This window comes from Mandrillus leucophaeus, unplaced genomic scaffold (genome assembly GCF_000951045.1).
Source record: "Mandrillus leucophaeus isolate KB7577 unplaced genomic scaffold, Mleu.le_1.0 Scaffold1377, whole genome shotgun sequence".
Taxonomy (NCBI): domain Eukaryota; kingdom Metazoa; phylum Chordata; class Mammalia; order Primates; family Cercopithecidae; genus Mandrillus; species Mandrillus leucophaeus.
Window position 1 is genome coordinate 492413 of NW_012101340.1, and position 22421 is coordinate 514833.

The 22421-nt window shown below is 37.7% G+C and overlaps 1 protein-coding gene across 1 annotated transcript in view; it reads right to left on the reverse strand.

The window, feature by feature from the left end:
- Positions 1 to 22421, reverse strand: part of SESTD1 (SEC14 and spectrin domains 1) — a 164762-nt gene extending 142341 nt beyond the window's left edge. Inside the window, exon 1 of the mRNA XM_011973441.1 lies at positions 22202 to 22421. The gene's annotated coding sequence lies outside the window, so the exon portion shown is untranslated. The remainder of the gene's footprint in view (positions 1 to 22201) is intronic.

The window sequence follows — 22421 nt, forward strand, 5'->3', positions numbered from 1 at the left end:
GCAGCTCCTGGAGAGGCTGAGGCATGAGAATGGCGTGAACCCGGGAGGTGGAGCTTGCAGTGAGCGGAGATTGTGCCACTGCACTCCAGCCTGGGTGACAGAGCAAGACTCTGTCTCATAAAAAAATAAATAAATAAAAATAAAAAAATAATAAATTAATTCAGAACAGGCAGGAAGGCCTAGACAGAGCAATTGAGCAAGAGAAAGAAATAAGAGGCATATATTTAAGAAAATAAGCCAAATTATCTCTTATCATTGTAATATGATTGTATACCTAGAAAACACTAAAGCCTCCATCAAAAGGCTCCTAGAACTGATAAACGGGCTCAGTAGAGTTTCAGGATACAAAAACAATGTACGAAAATCAGTAGCACTTCTACACACCAATAACATTGGAGGTGAGAGTCAAATCCAAAACACTATCCCATTTACAATGCCACACACACAAAAATAAAATACGTAGGAATACATCTAACCAAGGAGGTAAAAGATCCCTACAGAAAGAACTATAAAACACTACTTAAACAAGTTATAGAGAACACAAACTAATGGAAAAACATTACATGTTCATGAATTAGAATAATCAACATCATGAAAATGGCCATACTGCCCAAAGCAATCTACAGATTTAATGCAATTCCAATCAAACAACCAATATCATTTTTCACAGAATTAGAAAAAACTATTCTAAAATTCATCTGGAACCAAAAAAGGACCCAAGTACCCAAAGCAATTCTAAGCAAAAAGAACAAAGCCAGAGGTATTACATTACCCAACTTCAAACAATACTATAAGGCTACAGTAACCAACACAGCATGATACTGGTACAAAAACAGACACATGGACAAATGGAACAGAAAAGTGAACCCCAAAATACAGACAAACCTCAGCCATCTGCTCTTGGACAATACAAGCAATGGGAAAGGACTCCCTATTCAGTAAATGCTGCTGGGATAACTGGCTAGCCATGTGCAGAATGAGACCGGACAGTACCTTTTACTATACACAAAAATTAACTCGAGATGGATTAAAGACTTAAATGTAAGACCTAAAAGCATAAAAATCCTACAAGAAAACCTAGGAAATACCATTCTAGACATCAGCCTTGGCAACATGACTAAGTCCTCAAAAGCAACTGCAACAAAAACAAAAACTGACAAGTGGGACCTAATTAAACTAAAGAGTTTCTGCACAGCAAAAGAAACTATCAACATAGTAAACAGACAACCTACAAAATGGAAGAAAACATTCACAAATTATGTATCTGACAAAGGTCTAATATCCAGAATCTATAAGGAACTTAATCAATTCAACAAGCGAAAAACAAACAACCCTATTAAAAAGTGGGCAATAGACATGAACAGACATTTCTCGAAAGAAGACATACAAGCAGCCAACAAACCTGAAAAAATGCTCAATATCACTAGTCATCAGAGACATGCAAACATACCTGCCAGAATGGCTATTATTAAAAAGTCAAAAAAATGACAGATGATGGCAAGGCTGCAGAGAAAGGATAACGTTTACATACTGTTAGTGGGAATGTAAACTGGTTCAGCCACCAGTGGGGAAAGTAGTTTGGAGATTTCTCAAATAACTTAAAACAGGACTACCATTCGACCCAGCAATCCCATTACTAGGTATATACCCAAAAGAAAATAAATTGCTCTACCAAAAAGACACATGCACTTCTATGTTCATTGCACCACTATTCACAATAGCAAAGACATAGAATCAATCTAGGCACCCAACAATGGTGGACTGGATAAAGAAAATGTGGACAAATATACCATGGAATACTACGTAGCCATAAAAAAAGAAGGAAATCAAGTCCTTTGCAGCAATATGGATGCAGCTAGAGGACATCATCTTAAGTGAATTAACAAAGAAACAGAAAACCAAACACCACATGTTCTCACTTGTAAGTGTGAGCTAAGCTATGGGTATACAGGAACATAATGATAACAAGAGACACTGTGGCTACCGGGGGCGGGGCGGTAAGGGCTGAAAAACTACCTATTGGGTACTTTACTCACTACTTGGGTGACAGGACCATTCATACCCCAAACTTCAGCATCATGTACTACACCCATGTAACAAACTACATGTGCACCCATATGTACCTCATGGATCTAAAAGTTGAAAGTATTAAAAAATATATATATATACACACACATATATATATATGAGATGGTGTACACTTGTATCCTAGCTACTTAGGAAGCTCCAGCAGGAGCCTCACTAAGCCCAGTACCTTGGGGCTGCAGTGAGCTATGATCTTGCAACTACACTCCAGCCTGGGTGACAGTGCAAGATGTCATCTCTAAACAAAATGAATGAATGAATGAATTTTTTAAGAAAACGAAACCAGCTGGGTGTGGTGGCTCACACCTGTAATCCCAGCACTTTGCAAGGCCAAGGCAGGTGAATTGCTTGAGATCAGAAGTTCAAGACCAGCCTGGCCAACACGGTGAAACCCTGTCTCTACTAAAAATACAAAAAAATTAGCCAGGCATGATGGCGCACGCCCGTAGTCCTAGCTACTCAGGAGGCAGAGGCAGGAGAATCATTTGAATCCAAGAGGTGGAGGTTGCAGTGAGCCAAGATTGCACCACTGCACTACCGCCTGGGAGATAGAGGGAGACACTGTCTCAAAAACCAAAAACAAAAACAAAAAAAACATGGATGCCAGAAGAGAGTGGTACAATATTTTTCAAGTGATGAAACAAGACTATCAACCCAGAATACTATATTCAGTAAAAATATATTATAGGCTAGAGGGAGAAATCAAAACATTCTCAAAGGAAGAAAAACTAAGCAAAACTTTTACTGACATATATACCGCAAAAGAATGGCTAAAAGAAAATTTCTAAATAGAAAGACAATGGTAAAAGAGGAAACCACAGAAGAGTGGGAGCAAACAAACAAAAAAAGGTAGTAAGCAAAAATACGGGAAAATACAATAGGCTTCCCCTGTCTTGAGTTGTCTAAAATATGTTTGACACCTGAAACAAGGATATAGCTGTCTGACGTGATTCTAAATGTCTGTACAGGAAACACTGTAAGACAATTATATTACAAATGGGGTAAAGAGCCATAAAGGAGGTAAGGTTTCTACACTTCACTCAAACTGGTTAAATGATGACAACAGTAGACTGTAATAAGTTATGTATATAATATTAATACCTAGAGCAACCACCAAAAAAGATACACAAAGAGATACACTCAAAAACAAAACACATAAATCAAAACAGAATTCTAAAATATGCTTGCTGGGTATGCTGGCTCATGCCTGTAATCCAGCATTTTGGAAGGTTAAGGCAAGAGGATTGCTTGAGTCCAGGAGTTTGAGATCAGCCTGGGCAACACAGCATGTTGGCAACATAGCAAGACCCTACCTCTACAAAACATTTTTTAAAATTAGCCAGATGGGCTGGGCACATTGGCTCACATCTGTAATCGCAGCACTTTGGGAGGCTGAGGCAGACAACTCACGAAGTTAGGAATTCAAGACCAATCTGGCCAATATGGTGAAACCCCATCTCTACTAAAAATACAAAATTAGCCAGGTGTGGTGGCACATGTGTGTAGTCCCAGCTACTTGGGAAGCTGAGGCAGAAGACTCGCTTGAACCCAGGAGGTGGAGGTTGCAGTAAGCCCAGATCTCGCCATGGCACTCCAGCCTGGGCGACAGAGGAAGACTCTGTCTCAAAGGAAAAAAAAAAAGAAAAAGAAAAAGAAAAAAAAAAAAATTAGCCAGATATGGTGGCACACATCTATGGTCCTAGCTACTTAGGGGGCTGAGGTGGGAGGATCACTCAAGCCCAGTAGCTGTAGTGAGCTGTGATGGCACCAGTGCACTCCAGCCTGGGCAACAGAATGAAACCTTGTCTCAAAAAAATAAAATATGCTCAAAGAACCCATAAAAAGGGAGGAAAAAGAAAACAGATAAGAGAAACAGAGATGAATAGAAAATAAAATGGCAGACGTAAGCCTTAACACAGCAACAACTACAGTAAATATATTAGTGTAAATATAGTCATTAAAAAACATGTTAATAGAGTAGATTAAAAAACATGACCCAACTAATTGCTCCCTACAAGAAACTCACTTCAAATATACTAAAAAAGCAAGCTGAAAGTAAAAGGATGGAAAAAATAAATCATGTAAACATTAACCAGGCCGGGCCGGTGACTCATGCCTATAACCCCAACACTTTGGGAGGCCGAGGCAGGCGGACCACAAGGTCAGGAGTTCGAGACCAGCCTGGTCAGTGTGGCGAAACCCCGTCTCTACTAAAAATACAAAAATTAGCTGGGTGTGGTGGCATGCACCTGTAATCCCAGATACTCAGGAGGCTGAGGCAGGAGAATTGCTTGAACTCAGAAGGCAGAGGCTGCAGTGAGCCGAGACCATGCCACTGCATTGCAGCCTGGGTGACAGAATAAGACTCCGTCTCAAAAAAATCAAAAAAAAAAAAAAAAAAAATTAACCAAAGAAAAGTGAGAATGGCTATGCCAGAGATAGAGATGTACATTTTATAATGATAAAAGGGCCAATTCAACAAGAAGACATAGCAATCCTAAATGTGTACGCACCAAATAACAAAGTTGAAAAATATGTGAAGCAAAAACTAAAGAACCAAAAAGACAAACGCACAGTTATAATTATAGATATCTCTTCAATATCTCTTGCTTTCTTTCTCTCTCTCTCTCAACAAGTGTCTATCGAACAACTACACAGAGAATCAACAAGGATGCAGAAGAACTCAACACAACATCAACCAACCAGATCTAATCAACATTTATAAAACAATCCACCACAAAAAAGCAGAATACAAATTGCTTTCCAAATGCACATGGATCACAAACTAAGATAGATCATACCAAGACAGACCTGAGCAATAAAGCAAATTTCAACAAACTTAAAATAACAAAATCATACAGAATCTCTTCTCTGACCCAAAAGGACTCAAACTGGAAATCAATAACAGAAAGATAAAAGAACAATCTTCAACCACTTAGTAACCAAGTAACATTTCTAAAAAATCTCATGAGAAGGTGGCAGAGTGAAAGTAGGTTAATGGTAAAACTCATTAGAAAGATCTACTCAGCAGTCTGCCCAAATCCAACTTTGAGGAGTTTATGAAATAGGAATTAGTCTCCCATTTTATATATATATATATATATACTTTTTTTTTTTTTTTTTCTCTCTGTCTACTTTGTCCATGTTGAGGATTGTCTCCCACTTTCAGATTCCACTTGGGCATATATTCTTTTATTATCGATCTAGGTAATATGTATAACTATAATAGCAGTCAAGGCTGGGCACATATTTTTAAAGTATTTATTTTACTTGTTTTTTTAATTGAAAAATAATTGTACATATTCACGGGATACAGAGCAATGTTTTGATATATAACGTATGCTGATGAGATCAGGGTAGTTTTTTTTAAATTTAATTCCAACTTAGTTTACATTATGTAAGACCATTTCATCCAATAAAAGCCTAAGTCTAGATGCTGCATGAGGGATGGGGCATATTAAAAATAAATAAATGAAGCATAAGTTCTTATAACATTTACAAAAGTCTAGAAAACTCAGCTTCAGAAGATGGAAGCTGTCCAAAGGTTTTGTTTGTTTTTGTTGTTGTTTTTTTTTAAGATACAGGGTCTTTCTTGCTCTGTCACCCAGGCAGGAGTGCAGTGGCACCTTCCTAGCTCACTGCAGCCTAGAACTCTTTGTCTCACACAACCCCTCCCACGTCAGCTCCTAAGTAGCTAGGACTACAGGCATGTACCACCACACCTAGCTAATTTGTTAATTCTTTTTTTTTTTTTTTTGTAGAGACAAGATCTCGTTATGTTGCCTAGGCAGGTCTTGAACTCCTAGGTTCAAGGGATCCTCCTGCCTTGGCCTCCCAAAGGGCTAGGGTTACAGGCATGAACCACTATGCCTGGTTAAAGGATGTTATTTCTGACAGTGTTAGTTAGGATGGTAAATAATTAGCAATGGCTTAAATGTACAGTAGATACACGAATAAACACAAATTTACACTACCTAAGAGCCAAATAGGAAGTCTCAAGGGAAATAAAAAAACATATTGAACTGAATGAAAAATGAAACTACGATATATCCGAATACATGGAACATAGCTAAGGCCATGCTAAAGGGAAATTTATAGCACTAAATGTATACATTAGAAAAGAGGAAAAAAATCTCAAAACAATAATTTAAGCTTCCATCTCAAGAGCAAAATAAACCCAAAGCAAGCAGAAGGGGAAAAAAAGTAAAAAAAAAAAAAAAAAAAAAAAAAAGAGACAACACAGATTACCAATATTTGGAATGCAGCAGAGATATCATGGCAGCCTCTGCAGACAGCAAGAGAGAGTACTACGAACACCCCTACACACTTTGATTAAATGGGCCACTTCCTCAAACTATCACAACCCATCTAATATAAAATAGATAATTTGAATAGTTCTTTAGTTATCAAGTAAAATAAATTCATAATTTATAAAAAGAAAAAAGAAAAAAGAAAAAAGAAATCTCCAAGCCCAGGTGGAGAAGTCTACAAAATATTTTAAAAGGAATTAACACCAATTCTACAGTCTCTTCCAGAAACAGAAGAGAACTGTCCATGTTGAAGATTGCAACAGAAAAGAGAAACAGAAGAGGAGGGAACACTTTCCATTTCATTTTATTAAGTTAATAATACACTAATGCCAAAACTAGGCAAAGATATGAATATAAACCTAAGAATCCTAAACTAAATATTAGCAAATAGTATTCAGCAATACACAGCAAGATTATACAAAGTAATCAAGTGGGGTTTGTTGTAGGGATGGCAAGTTGACTGAATATTGGAAAATCATATTAACAAGCTAAAGGAGGTAACAATCACATAATCATGAACTCTTGCAAAAAAAGCAATAGGCAAAATTCAGTACCTACGAAACCTCTTAGAAAAATATGAATAAAGGGGAACTTCATCAACTTGATGAAGAGTTTGCATTAAAAACTTAAAGCTAATATTATATTCAATTGTGAAAGACTGAATACTTTGTCCTAAGATAAAAAACATGGCAGCCAGGCACAGTGGCTCAGACTTGTAATCTCAGCACTTTGGGAGGCCAAGGTGGGAAAACTGCTTTAGCTCAGGAGTTCAAGACCAACCTGGTCAACATAGGGAAATCCTGTCTGAAGAACAACAAAAACAAAAACAAAAAACAAAAAAATTAGCTGGGTGTGGTGGTGCCCACCTGTGGTCCTAGCTACTCAGGAGGCTGAGGTGGAAGGATCACTTGAGTCCAGGAGGTCGAGGCTGCACTGAGCCATAATTACATCACTGCACTCAGCCTGGGTGACAGAGTGAGACCCTGTCCCTAAAAAAGAAAAAAAAAGAAAAAAAAAGAACATGGCAAGTATGTCTACTTTCACCAATCTTTTCAATACAGTTCTGGAAGTTCTAATCAGTGCAATAACAAGAGAAGGAAATAAAAGGCATACAGATAAAAGAAAAGAAGTAAGACTACCCCTATTTGCAAATAATTGCCTATATAGGAAATCCCAAGAAATCTAGCAAAAAATCCTAGAACTAGTGAGTTCTGTACGGCTGCAGGATATAAGACAAACATATAATACTAGCAATGAACATATGAACAATGAAATTTAAAAAACAATACCATTTATAATCACTCCAAAAAATTAAATACTTAGTTATAAATCTAACAAAATATGTATAATACTTGTGTGCTGGAAACTACAAAATACTGATGAGAGAAATCAAAGACCTATAAAACACTGACAGACATAACATATTCATGGATTTGCAGACTCACTATAGAAATGTGCCAATTATCTCTGAATTTATATGAGTTAAATGCAATTTCTAGCATAATTCTATCAAAATTCTTTGTAAATACAGAAAAAAATTATCCTAAAAGTTACATACAGAGGCAAAGAAAGACTACGTAAAACAATTTCGGAAAACAATACAGTAGAAGGAATCAGTTAACCCAATAAATGAATAAAACAGGAAAACTCAGAAATAGAAACACACAAATATGCCCAATTGCTTTTTGACAAAGGTACAAAAACAACTCAATGGAGAAAGATTGCCTTTCCTACAAATGGTGGTGGAGCAACTGAATATCTACAGGCAAAAAGAAAGAAAGGACGGACGGATGGATGGACGGAAGGACAGAAGGAAGGAAGGAAGGAAGGAAGGAAGGAAGGAAGGAAAGAAAGAAGAACCTTGACCTAAGTCTCACACCTTATACAAAACCGATCATGGACTTAAATGAAAAGTGAAAAACTGTAAAACTTTAGAAGAAAAGTTTTCCAAAATTTTCAGGATCTAGAGCTGGAATTCATCAAAACTAAAAACATTTGCTCTGTGAACAACCATCTTAAGAGAATGAAAAGACAAGCTATAGAGTGGGATAAATTACTTAACAAACCACATATTCAACAAAGAACTAGTTTCTAGAATATATAGAGAAGGCTTGAAACCCACCAGTTTAAAAAAAAAAAAATCCAAATAGAAAACAGGCAGAAGGGCAGAAGTCATGAACAGACATCTCATCAAAGAGGATATACAGATGACGAGCACATGAAAAGATGTTCAACATCATTAGCCACCAGGAAAATACAAATTAAAACCATAGTGAGACATCACTACAAACCTATCACAATGGCTAAAAAAAAAAAAACAAAACAGTGAAGAATCAAATTGCAAAAAAACTGGATCACTCATATTATTATTCTCCTAGAGCAACCATAACAAAATACTACAGACTGGGTAGCTTAAACAGCAAAATGTCTTTTCTTACAGTTCCGGAGGTTAGAAGTCCACGATCAAGGTATCAGCAGGTTTGGTTTCTTCTGAGGTCTCTTTCTTTGGCTTGCAGGTACCATCTTTTTTCTGTGCCCTTTCATGATCTTTCTTTTGTTTGCACATATCCCTGGTGTCTCTCTGTGTGTTCAAATTTCTTCTTTTAAGGATATCAGTCAGATGGATTAGGGCCCACTCTAAAGACCCAATTTCAACAAAAATCACTTTTTAGAAAAACCTGTTTCCAAATACAATCACATTCTGAGGTACTAGGGGTTACGGCTTCAACATATGAAATTTGTGGGGATATAATTCCATCTTTAACATTCATATATTGTTAGAGGGAATTTAAAATATTAATAGTACAGACACTATGGAAGACAGTTTGGCAATCTCTTTAAAACCTAAACATGCAACTACCATACAACTTGGCAATTGAACACTTAGGCATTCATTCCAGAGAAATGAAGAGTGATGTTCACACAAAAACCTATACATGACCATTTACAGCAGCTTTACTCATAAGAGTCAAAAGCTAGAAACAGCCTAGATATCCTTCAATGGGTGAATAAACTGTGGTACATCCATACCACAGAATACTACTCAGCAATAAAAAAGGAACTATGGAAACAGAGTAATAACCTGTGTATGAATCTCCAGTGAATTATGCTGAATTAAAAAAAAATCCCAAAAATATATATACAATAAGATCCCATTTATACAGAACTCTTGAAATGACAAAACTATAGAAATTGGAGAATAATGGCTGCCAGGTATTAAGGAGGAAGTAGTGGGTGAGAAGGAACTGGGTGTGGCCACAGAAAGACACTCTTTATATCTTGCTACACATGGGTGGGAAACTTACCCGAAATCTTTTTTGTACTTTCTAATATTTGAATGCTGTGTTCTAAAATAAAGTACAAGAATAACAATGGTCACACAGGGGTGGATGAAGATATATTAGTTACCATATGTGGAATGATCAAGGAGGGCCAGGTTCTGTCTAATCTAGACCTGTCCTTGCTCCAACACCAGTGCTTCCAATCACCAGTCTATGCTCAATGTTTAAATGTCACCCAAAGCAACAACTGCAGGGTCCAGCACTATCCTGCACAAGAGATGTACTACAGACTGAATGTTTGTGTCCTCCCCCACAAATTCATACATTAAAATCCTAACATCTAATGTGAGAGTATTAGGAGATGAAGCCTTTGGTAGGTTATTAGTTCATGAGGGCAGAGACCTAATCAGTGAGATTAGTATTCTTGTAAGGGATCTGGAGAGTTCCCTTGCCCCTTTTCCCATGTGAAGATACAGAAAGAAGATGGTCAACTACAAACCAAGAAGCTGGCCCTCACCAGACACAAAATCTGTCATAATTGGATCCTGGATTTCCCAGCCTCCAAAACCGTAAGAAATAAATTTTTGTTGCTCATAAGCCACCCAGAATATGGTATTCTGTTATAGCACACTGAATGGACCAAGACCAGATGTAAATTATAAAATTACCTCTCCTATCAACATTCTTACTTCCCCAGTATCTGATGTCAGCAAAGTGTTAAGGAGAATGGCAATAATTTGCTTAAATGATTCACACTAAGGTATGAGTAATTGATAGGCTTAAAATATTCTCTCAAAGTTCAAAAGCAGTTTAGCTCAAATAACATTTGAACGGAAACTGTATGTTCAGAGCAGAATTAAACTGTAGTACAGGTGTTGTCAACTGCTTAATTCAGAGGCCCTAACGCATCCACTCACTCTATTTCTAATCTTGGAGTTCTTAGGTATTTTGAAAGTAAATGGGATACAAATACTAAATTATAAAGTAGTAGTGGCTTACGCCTCACCACAACTCAAGATGCGTATCTGGTTAGCTGCCTGTCCTACTGGTGGAAATCTCTGGTATACAGCTTTCATCTGGCTGTGAGTAAAGGTAATTCAAGATCTAGTAAAAACTGTAAAAATCCCTGTTTGTCTTCTGAGCTGCCTTTAAGCTCCCCTTTCTCTCATCTTTCAAGTTCTCTATAGCATCCTTTCTATCTCCTGCCTCAGGAGTCCACTATTTTCCACCTTCCTCTATCAAATCAGAAAAAGATTTAAACAAGGACTGAACTGTCTTTTTAAATGCTTGTCTTGCACTTCAAGGCAGCTAAGAGGTATTTTTACCTTTTGGTTTGACTTGGTTAAATTGAGGAAGTAGGGGCTTTATTTGTTTTTTATTTTGCTGGGTCCACTAGAAAAATTATTTCAGTACAAATACTACATCTGGGAGAATTTGGCCCAAAAAGTTAATAGTTGACTTGACCTCTCTTTTGTCCCTGCCGCTCTTTTAAACTTAATTATTCAGAACCCAAGACTCAAGTTGCAAAGATTCAGATGTTATTTTCATAGTGTCTACTTCCCTCCCCTGGTTTGATACCCCTTTCTTTCTTTCAGCATGGTGACCATTTTTGTATATCTTCCTCCCTTCCAACCCCCAGGAATCTGTTCATCTGTTCTCACATCCCAAAGTTCTTACAGCCTCCAACCGGTGAGGAGTAAATGAACTATAAAAGTCTGGGGAGAAGAGAGGCATAAAATACATAGGTGGTTAGGCTGACCTCACAGACTTCCAAACATAAAACTCAAACATGGCAAAAGAGCAAAGGACCACCACCACTACTACTCCCATCCAGCTGACAAAAAGTAAGATTCAACACTTTTGTTTTTTAGAGTGTATGTCTTAAAATAAATCACCAGTACTTCTTAAAACTTCCATTAAAAAAAAAAAACTTCGGAAAAACTGTCAAGAGGAGACTAAGGAGAAATGACAACTAAACGCAATCTTGTTTTCTGGATGGTTCCTGAAACAGAAAAAGAACTTTAATGGAAAAACTGGTGATATCCAAAGCAAGTCTCCAGTTAACAGTAACATACTGATGCTGGTTTCTTAGTTTTGACAAATGAACCACAGTAGGATACTGTCAGTGGAAACTGAAACTGGGTGAGGTGTATATGGGGACGTTGTACTATTCTGCAACTGTTCTGCAAATCCAAAATTATTCTAAAACAAAAAGTATATTTAAAAATAGAAAAGATGAAAGCTTTTAATGTAATTTTCCAAGAAGTAAAAAAAGTAAGGTACAGAACACTATGTGACACAGAAGAAGCAATATAGGAATAGGTACTGAAGTATCGTTTGTATAAAAAGGATGGGAAACCATATGCATATACATAAAATATTTCTGGAAGAATACATAAGAATCTGATGACACTGACTTTGTGGAGGAGAGAACTCAGCAGTTGAGTAGGAATGAAAGGAAGAATTTTTAATGTGTCCTCTTACACCTTTTAAATTTAGAGGCCAGGCACAGTGGCTCACACCTGTAACCCCAGCACTTTAGGAGGCTGAAGCAAGCGGATCTGCTTGAGCTCAGGAGTTGGAGACCAGGGCGGGCAACATGGCAAAACCCTGACTCTATAAAAAATACAAAAATTAGCCAGGTGTGGTGGCACGCACCTGTAGTCCCAGCTACTCAGGAGGCTGAGGCAGGAGGATCACCTAAGCCCAGAAGTTTGAGGGTGCAGAGAACCCTGACTGCACCACTGCACTTCAGCCTGGGTGGCAGAGACAGATCGTGTCTCAAAAACAAAAATAAAAATAAAAAATAAAATTTGAAACATATTAATGTATTACCTATTCAAAAAATAATTAACTTTTAAATAAAAAGGATGACCAGGAGCTGAACTAAGACAAAGACTATGGAAAGAATGTAGAGGATTAATGAGAAAAAAAAAATTTAGGAGCTAAAAAAGAAAATCTAATCTACTCCATCTATCCATTAAGGCTTCCTACATCCCCTTCCTCACTTTTTCCACCAACCTCATTTCTCCTTAATGCACTACAGACTTTTTATTCCAGCTGAACCAATCTGACTGCTAATTCCAGAGTCACCAGCATTTTTCCCCAAATTCGCATCTCTCCCTGCAAAACCTAACTTTAAACTTAAAAGCCACCCACCTATGTGCTATTTAGCATTCTGAATATTCTATCTATACCAGGGACAGCAAATACAGGCACTAACGCCATCACTACGCCTACTCACAACAATAAACACCATTCAATGATCACAGTATCCTTTCCCACTAAATCCAGAAGCTATATCCAACTAACTTCTCAATGCAGTCTTCTAGGCAGTCTTCACTATCAATTAAAGCTAGCCCATGAAATAAAACATACTTGCCATATCTAGTCCCTACTATATTAATCTGTTTGCCTCGATATATTTGCCATGGATTTTATGTATATCTACATGCAGATCTCACTTTAATACACTTTGCTTTACTGTGCTTTGCAGATACTATTTTTTTCACAGATTGAAGGTTGGTGGTAATCCTAAGTGGAGCAAGTTTGTCAGCTCATTTTTCCAACAGCATGTGTTCACTTTGTGTTTCTGTGTCCCATGTTGGTAATTCTCACAATATTTCAAGCTTTTTCATTATTATTGTATCTGTTATGGTGATCTGTGATCAGCGATCTTTGATGTTAATTGTTTGGGGGTACCATGAATCACACCCATATGACAACGAACTTCATCAATACATATCGTGTATATTCTGACTGTTCCACTAAATGGGGGTTCTCCTGTCTCTCTCCTTCTCCTCAGGCCTCTCTATCCCAGGAGACACAATAATATTGAAATTAGGCCAATCAATAATCCTATAATGGCCTCTAAATATTAAAGTGAAACGAGGAGTCACATTTCTCACTTTAAATGAAAAGCTAGAAATGATTAAGCTTACTGAGGAAAGTATGTCTTTAGACAAGAGAGGTCAAAAGCTAGGTCTCTAGTGAGTTAGTCAAGCTGTAAATTCTAAGGTAAAGTTCTTGAAGGAAAGTCAAAGTGCCACTCCAGAAAACATACAAATGATAAGAAAGTGAAACAGCCACATTGTTAATATGGAGAAAGGTCCAGTGGTCTGGATAGAAGACCAAACCAGCCACAACATTCCCTTAAGCCAAAGCCTAATTCAGAGCAAGACACTACTTCTAGTCAATTCTATGAAGGCTGAGAAGTGAGGAAGCTCCAGAAGGCAAGTTTGAAGCTAGTAGGAGTTGGTTCATGAGGTTTAAGGAAAGAAGTCATCTCCATAACATAAATGTACAAGATGAAGCAGCAAGTGCTGATGTAGAAGCTGCAGGACGTTACCAAAAAAATCTAGCTAAGATAACTGATGGAGGTGGCTACACTAAACAACAGATTTTCAAAGTAGATGAATCAGCCTTCTATTAGACAAAGATGTCATCTAGGACTTTCACAGCAAGAGAGAAGTAAATGGCTTCAAAATTTCAAAGGACAGGCTGACTCTCGTTAGGGGTTAAAGCAGCTGGTGACCTTAAGTGAAAGCCGATGCTCATTTACCATTCTGAACAGACTGAAATCTACTCAGCCTGTTCTCTACAAATGGAATAACAAAGCCTGGATAACAGCATAAGTGCTTACAGCATGGTTTACTGAATCTTTTAAGCCTACTATTAAGACCTGCTGCTCAGACAAAAAAAAAAAAAAGATTCCTTTGAAAATATTACTGTTCATTGGCAACGCACCTGGTCATCCAAGAACCCTGATGGAGATGTACAAGGAAATTAATGTTTCCATACCTGCTGACACAAAAGTCATTCTGTAGCCCATGGATCAAGGAGTAATTTTGACTTTCAAGTCTTATTATTTTAGAAATACATTTCAAAGGCTATAGCTGCCATAGACAGTGATTTATCTGATGGATTTGGGCAAACTGAGAACATTCTAGAAAAGATTCACCAATCTAGACTCCATTAAGAACATCTGTGATTCATGGAAGGAGGTCAAAATATACTGACATAAACAGGAGTTTGGAAGAAGTTGATCCCAGTTTCCATGGATAACTTTAAGGAGTTCAAAATTTCGTGGAGGAAGTAACTGCAGATGTGGTAGAAACAACAAGAGAACTGGAATTAGAAGTGGAGCCTGCAGATGTGACTGAATTGCTGCAATCTCATGATAAAACTTTAACAGATGGGGCCAGGCGCAGTGTCTTACTCATGTAATCCCAGCACTTTGGGAGGCCGAGGCAGGCGGATCACGAGGTCAGTAGATGGAGACCAATCTGGCTAACACAGTGAAACCCCGTCTTTACTCAAAATACAAAAAATTAGTCGGGCGTGGTGGCAGAAGCCTATAGTCCCAGCTACCTGGGAAGCTGCGACAGGAGAATCACTCGAACCTGGGAGGGAGAGGTTGCACTGGGTAGAGATCGTGCCACTGAACTCCAGCCTAGGCGAGAGTGAGACTCCATCTCAAAAAAAAAAACAAAACAACAACAAAAAAAACTTTAACAGATGAGGAGTCGCTTTATATGGAGGAGCAAAGAAAGTAGTTTCTTGAGATGGAATCTACTCCTAGTGAACGTGCCATAAGCATTGTTCAAATGACAACAAAGGATTTAGAATGTTACATACACTTAGTTGAAAATGCAGTGGCAGGGTTTGAGGGGACTGACTCAAATTGCGAAAGTTCTACTGTGGCTCAAATGCTACCACACAGCATCTCATGCCACAGAGAAATCTTTCATGAGAAGAGTCCATCAACGTGGCATACTTCATTATTGGGGTTTTTTTTTTCAATTTTATTTAAAATCAGAACACATCTCATTCTATGTCATAGAATAAGGGAGTCTATCTTGAACCTATTCTGGTTCAGGGGGCTGCCCTTATGAAAAAGAAAAGAAAGCAAGGAAGTAATTACCATAGCTACCCCAAACTTCAAGCAACTATCATCCTGATCAGTCAGTAGCTATAAACATTAATGTAAGACCTTCCACCAGCAAAAAGATTACAACTCACTTAGGCTCAGAGGATCCGTAGCATTGTTAAGCAATAAAGCATTTTTAAATGAAGATATATATAGATCATTTTTTAGACATAATTCTATTACACATTTTGTAAACTACAGTGTGAACATAACTTTTATATGCACTGAGAAACAAAAAACTTGTATGACTTGCTTTGAGATATTTGCTTTACTGTGGTGGTCTGAAACTGAACTGGCAATACCTTAGGGGTATGCCTTTATTTGTATATACCCCATTTTGTTCTGAAAAGGGTTAAAGACACAATAAATGCACTATAACAAGTTAACAAATTAAAAATAAACGCAAAGAATAGAGAAAAGAACCAAAAATGGTGCCAAGAAAAAAGCTAAAAATTGTATAATACAAAAACATATTTACGTGTTCTGCAGTGGGCCACAAATCTAGTTCTGGCTTTCTAGCAGCCATAACAAAAAGGAAAACCCAGGCAATCTAAGAGATACACAGAGAAGTACTCAGAAGGGGAGCTACCCTTGGTAGTTAAATCAAACAGTAATTTTATATAGCAAAAAGAGCCCCATAGAATGATCAAAATATATGAGACACATAACTACCAGTCTTCAAAGGGATAGATGTTTCTCATATTGTCCCTCAGGAGAGACCTATGACACCTTACCAAAGTCCAATGTTGCAAAATTGATTTTACAAAGACAAGACACAAGCTTTAAGAGCTCTTTATTCTTTTACTCAGTTTCTTCCTTCATTGCCTCCCTGATTGATTATAAACTCTTTGAAAACAAGAACCATGTTTTCTAATTCTTATATATAGCTCCAAAGTATTCTGTATTCTGCAGAAAAGAAGCAATGTTAGTGAGAATTTACACAGTGCAATTCAAGCCTTTTCTGATAAAAATTATCTAACCTAAACACAGTAATTCCCACTTCTACTACAAAAATAGGCTAACTGAAGCCCTAATAGATAGAATTCCTAAACTTTCTAAACTATTACTGAATCACAATTCAATTTGCGATCTCTCAACAGCATTTTGTTTCATATATCCCTAGCACAAAGCATGCAGAGATACCAAATCAATATCACTGAACCTGATCAAATAAAATGAAACTCATAAGCAAAAGCTTTGGCAATGCCTAGTAAAGGAAAGACAATATTACTATCTTTCAAGAATATAATCAATAGGTCTTTACAAACCAGCTGACAAAGGCAGGTTCATTTTCTAAATGACTCTGCAAATCTACTAGAAGGCAATGAATTATAATCAGATTACTTCTTTCCAAGAATGTGCAGTTTCTGCATATGCCAAGCTGCTGAAGAACTATACTTCTCAGTTGTCACACACACCCGCGCGCGCGCACACACACACACCACTATCAAACCAGCTCTGACCACTAACTTACTAATTTACTTCTCTGCTTTACTTGGTCAAACTGAAAATGAAATTAGGAGTAGGTAATAAATTATTTAGATAAGGTGATTATGAGAAAATGAAGTATCATCTTAAATTGCTACTCTTAAGCATTGGCTTTGGGACACATTAACAATCCTCTATTTGTATTTTATTAATGGAAGTCATTAATAAGTAAGTGGTCTCATCCAACACTGCTTTGTTTATTCATACACTTAGTATTTCAGTTTATAGTAGGTTTCCCCCCTTGGTATTCCCTGTATATAAGGGCACGCCCTATCATCCCAGGAGTGAATAGTTGTAATGAGCCAAAGAACAGTGCCAGGACTGGGAGAGTCCACCAAGTAGACCTTGGAAAATTCAATTCCTGCACCTTTGTTTGTCTATTAGAAAGGGAAAATGGAAATCATCCCTATCTGATAGGATTATTGGAAAAATTAAATGAGATAAGATGCGTAGTTCTCTAGCCTTTTTTTTTTTTTTGAGACAAAGTCTCACTCTGTCACCCAGGCTGCAGTGCAGTGGCATGATCTCGGCTCACTGCAACCTCCACCTCCCGGGTTCAAGCAATTCTCTGCCTCAGCCTCCCAAGTAGCTGGGATTACAGGCGCCTGCCACCACACCCGGCTAATTTTTGTATTTTTAGTAGAGACAGGGTTTCACCATCTTGGCCAGGCAGGTCTTGAACTCCTGACCTTGTGATCCACCCGCCTCAGTCTCCCAAAGTCCTGGGATTACAGGTGTGAGCCACTGTGCCCGTCTTAGTTCTCTAGCTTTTTTATACGTAAGGAAAACAGAAGGATCTAAGCACTTAGGTGACTCATCCACAGCCAATGGCTAATAAACATAGGAGAGAACAAAACTCTGACTTAGGGCTTAATGTTCTTTCCAACTCACTAAGCAACCGTAAAACAGTAAAACTCAACATCTCAGCTTTGTCACTGTTGGGTATTCACTATATGGAAAGAAAAAAACATTGACTATTTTGAACATCTACTGCATGCTAGAAACTAATCTCTTTCTTCTTAACTGCCCTATAAAAGAAGGTGTTATCTCATGTTACTGAGAAATTAACTTGTCCAGTCACAAGGCTAACAAGTGACAACACAAGATTAATCCAGATCTGTTTTGTTAATGATTTTCCCTACTATCCTTTTTAAAGAGTGTATTTAGATACCACTGTCTTCCAGAATCAAATCGCAAATGGCCTGTGAATTTTTACAGATCCTTCTGATTTATTAGTGGAAACTGTCCCTAGCTCCACCATCCTATCTACTTAAATCTGTTCCTATTAGGTTAAAGCATAATTATAATAACTGTAGTAACATATTTACATTTGTATAGCATGTTACAGTTTATTACATTTATTCATTTTGTTAGATGCAACTATTGAGGCGTTTCATATATTAGCTCACATATCATTTAATATTCAAAACTCTTATGAGGTAGGAATTATTGCCATTTTACAAATAAGCAAATGGGCCAGGTGCAATAGCTCATGTCTGTAATCTCAGCATTTGAGAAGGCCAAGGTGAGCAGATTGCTTGAGCTCATGAGTTTGAGACCAGCCTTGGCAACATCAAGAAACTTCACCTCTACAAAAAATGCAAAAATTAGCTGCACATGGTGGCACATGCCTGTAGTCTCAGCCACTTGGGAAGCTGAGGTGGGCGAATCACTTGAGCTCAGGCAGTCGAGGTTGCAGTGAGGTGTGATCACGCCACTGCACTCTAGCCTGGGCAACAGAGCGAGACCCTGTCTCTAAAGAAAAAAAAAAATTAGAAAGGTCATCTCACATCTCTCTCTGACCCCAAGTTGTCAGACGATTTCTAGTAAACATTTAAAAGGCAGATATTTTAAACTGTTCCAGAGCACAGAAAAAAGTGAAAAGTTTCCTAATCATTCTTAATCCTGGCTTCATCCTAACACCAACGCCAGGCATGGATAGCAAACTTGAATGAAAACGTAATATTAGATTTATTCTTTGTAATTACATATGCAAAAGTTTAACATATTTAAGTGAAAAACAAAGGAATATGTATAGTATAATCCCATTTGTAAAAGAAAAAACATTGTGAATAGCAACATGTCTTTATGTATGGTAGAATATGAAAATGTATATTTATACATAAATACACACATAAATACAAAGATACAGGTTTGGAAATATACACCTCAAACTGTTAACAGCGGTTTCTCCAACACAGAAGTGGTCTTAGGAGTGAAGAAGGGGAAAGGACAAAGTGAAGGGAGATTTTCAGCTTTTACTCTCTATATATACATACATACTATTCAAATTCTGAAACAGTGGGTTCTAGGATCAGCTATGCCATTAAGAAGCTGTTACTAGGTTGAATCACTCTGACTCTGTTTCCCCGTTGGAAATGTGTGGAAAGCAGACCTACCTTATTATGATAGAAGAAAAGGAATTTATTTGAAAATGCATAATAAAATCTGATGAATATGTGGCAGTGTGGCCACAACACCTTATTTTTTGTTATTGTTTGTTTTTTTTTATTTTTCCCTCACTTTGTCACTGATCAGCCAGACATTCACAAACACAATTTAACTTCTGTATGCCTCATTGAGTGCCGGAAGTAGAGTCAGAAGACCTGAGTTTACATTCAGACTTTGCAACTTATTAACTATAAGGTTAAAAAAACAAGCAAATGATTAAACTTCTTTGCACTTTAGTTTCCTGGCAGTAAAATAGGAATAAACCTACCTTACAGCACCATTTAAAAGATCAAATGAGAAAATGATATACAAATGGCCAATAAAAACATGAAAAGATGAAATACAAATGGTAATCACAATGCGATATCACTTCACAGCCACTAGGATGGCTATCATCAAAAAGACAAACATTAAGTGTTGGCAAGGATGTGGAGACAATGGAATCCTCATACTTCGCTAGAAGGGATGTAAAACAGCGCAGCAGCTATGGAAAACAGTCTAGCAGATCCTCAAAAAGTTAAACAGAATTACCATATAACCCAGCAATTATACATCTAGGTATACATCCAAGAAAACTGAAAGCACATACATATACCATACAAAAACTTGTAAATGAGTATCCACAACATTATTCATTATGGCCAAAAAGTAGAAACAACCCAAATGCCCATCAATTGAAGACTGGACAAACAAAATGTGGCATAGCCATATAACAAAATAATATTCTGCCATAAAAGGTATGAAGTATTGATATACGGTATAATATGAATAAACCCTGAAAGCATAATGCTAAGTGAAAGACACAAAAGGCCACATATTATGATTCTATTCACATGAAATGTCCAAAATAGGCAAATCCATAGAGACATAAAGTAAATTAGTGGTTGTCAAATACGGGGGAGGGGGAATAGTAACAAAAGCTACTAGGTACAAGGTTCTTTTTAGGGTAATAATGTTCTTGGGTTAGCGTTGACATTTGCGCAATTTTGTGAATATATTAAAACCACCAAATTGTATACTTTAAAAAAGTGAATTCTATGGCATATGAATTATATCTCAAAGAAAACGATTATAAATATTTAAGTCTCTGCTTTTTCTTTTGAGACAAGGCTGGCTCTGTCACCCAGGATGGAATGGTCCAGTCGTGGCTCACTTCTCTGCTTGCTACTTTTTATTAGTAAATATTCTACTTTCCTCAAGAGGTTGTTCATGTTGCATGTAACAGCTTTAAAAGATCTTTGAAGTTAGCTACTACACAGATTAATGGTATTTTTAGTAAAGTAAAACTACTATAACAGAGAAACTTTCTAAGAATCGGATTAGTTTGGTATAATTTCATTTTTTCAAAAGAAATGTCATTAATACCAAGTTCATTTTTAGAGAGTGGAAAAGCTTCAACAAGTCATTATAAAACACATTTTTTTAAAAAGGTCAAAATGCAATACTTTGTTTTCTTAATTAGTGGACATTTCATTTTCAGATACATCATTAGATTACCTGTTTAAAATGTCATTAAATGCCTAGCAATCAACTAAAACCCAAGGAGATGCAACTTCGTGACCTCTACTTTACAACTTTCTACATTCTGCATTCTGTTGTCAGATTCCTAGTCCATCACTAGCTCCTAATCTCTTACATCAATTATTCCTTTCAATTCTCACTCACAGGGGCTAAAATGTTTGGTAAATGCAATCAATTCATTTTTCTAATGCTGGGGAACTTACTAGAGTGGGCCCAATTTTTAAAGTTAAATTTAGTCCAGAATGTTTGAATATTCAACAAAACGATTTCCTGGAATTTGGAACATAAAAACAGCCTATAGAGTTGTGAAATGCTTTCCAGGTCCTTCGGGAATTTTTTCATGTATTTAGTCGTGGGGCAAAGTATTACGTATAAAAGCTTCCTGGTCCTAGAACAAAGACGTATTTTACTGCTCAAAGCTAAAGGAATTAGTATTGTTACACTAAAATAGCATACCAATGAAACCAGCTAGGTATTGGCATAACCCAAGGTATGTAAACAAAGATAAAGTGTACCTTATTATGCATTCTTCCTTGAGGGGAAAAATTCTCACATTAAGAAAATAAGATTTAGCCAGCCAAAATAGAAAAAATATACACATATGTATGTGTCTGTGTATGTCGGTATGTATAAGGATTAGGATTTTGAGTAGCAATTTAAATTTGATGGTTTGCCAAGCTATGCTGGGATACATGGTGGGCATGCTTGACACAGGCAAAACGTGAAGCAAGAGACGACCTGTCAAACAGCTGCTATCTAGTTACTCCCTCGGCAGCACTTCCAACTTCTCCCGCGATGTCTGTGTATGAGAGAAAGATGTCAAAGCACCAAAAAAACCAAGGGGGATATCAGAGCAACAGCCAAGTCCAAACCGTGCATCCCAGGGTGAAATGCCACCCGTACCCTCAAGAGCTGGTCAGACTGCGGCTCTTTTCTAGTATGAGTCTACCTAAAATAGAAAAACACACAACCACGGACCCTGGCCAACCCGCTCTCTCCTCCCCTTTGTGACTCTCCCAAACGCTGGAGGGATGTTAACCTCCGGCAGGCCCGTGGAAGCCAAGCCCCGCGACCTGAGGAGGCGTCCAGGAGCCTCGGCACAGCCCTGGGGCCTCGAGTCCGTGTCCCCCACCCACCCGACAGGGCCGGTCACCGGTCACACAAAGGAGCCAGCCGCGGGCGCTGGACGTGGGGACTCGCCCCAGAGCCGGGAGCCACATCTGGTTCCTGCACGCTGGCAAAAGAGACCCGCTGGAAAATAAGGATTAACGCCCAAACCTGTTGCACAATTCGGGTCCCTTTCACCCAGAAATGAACAAGGGCGCTCAAGAGCGGAAAAGCGCGCGGCCCGGTCTC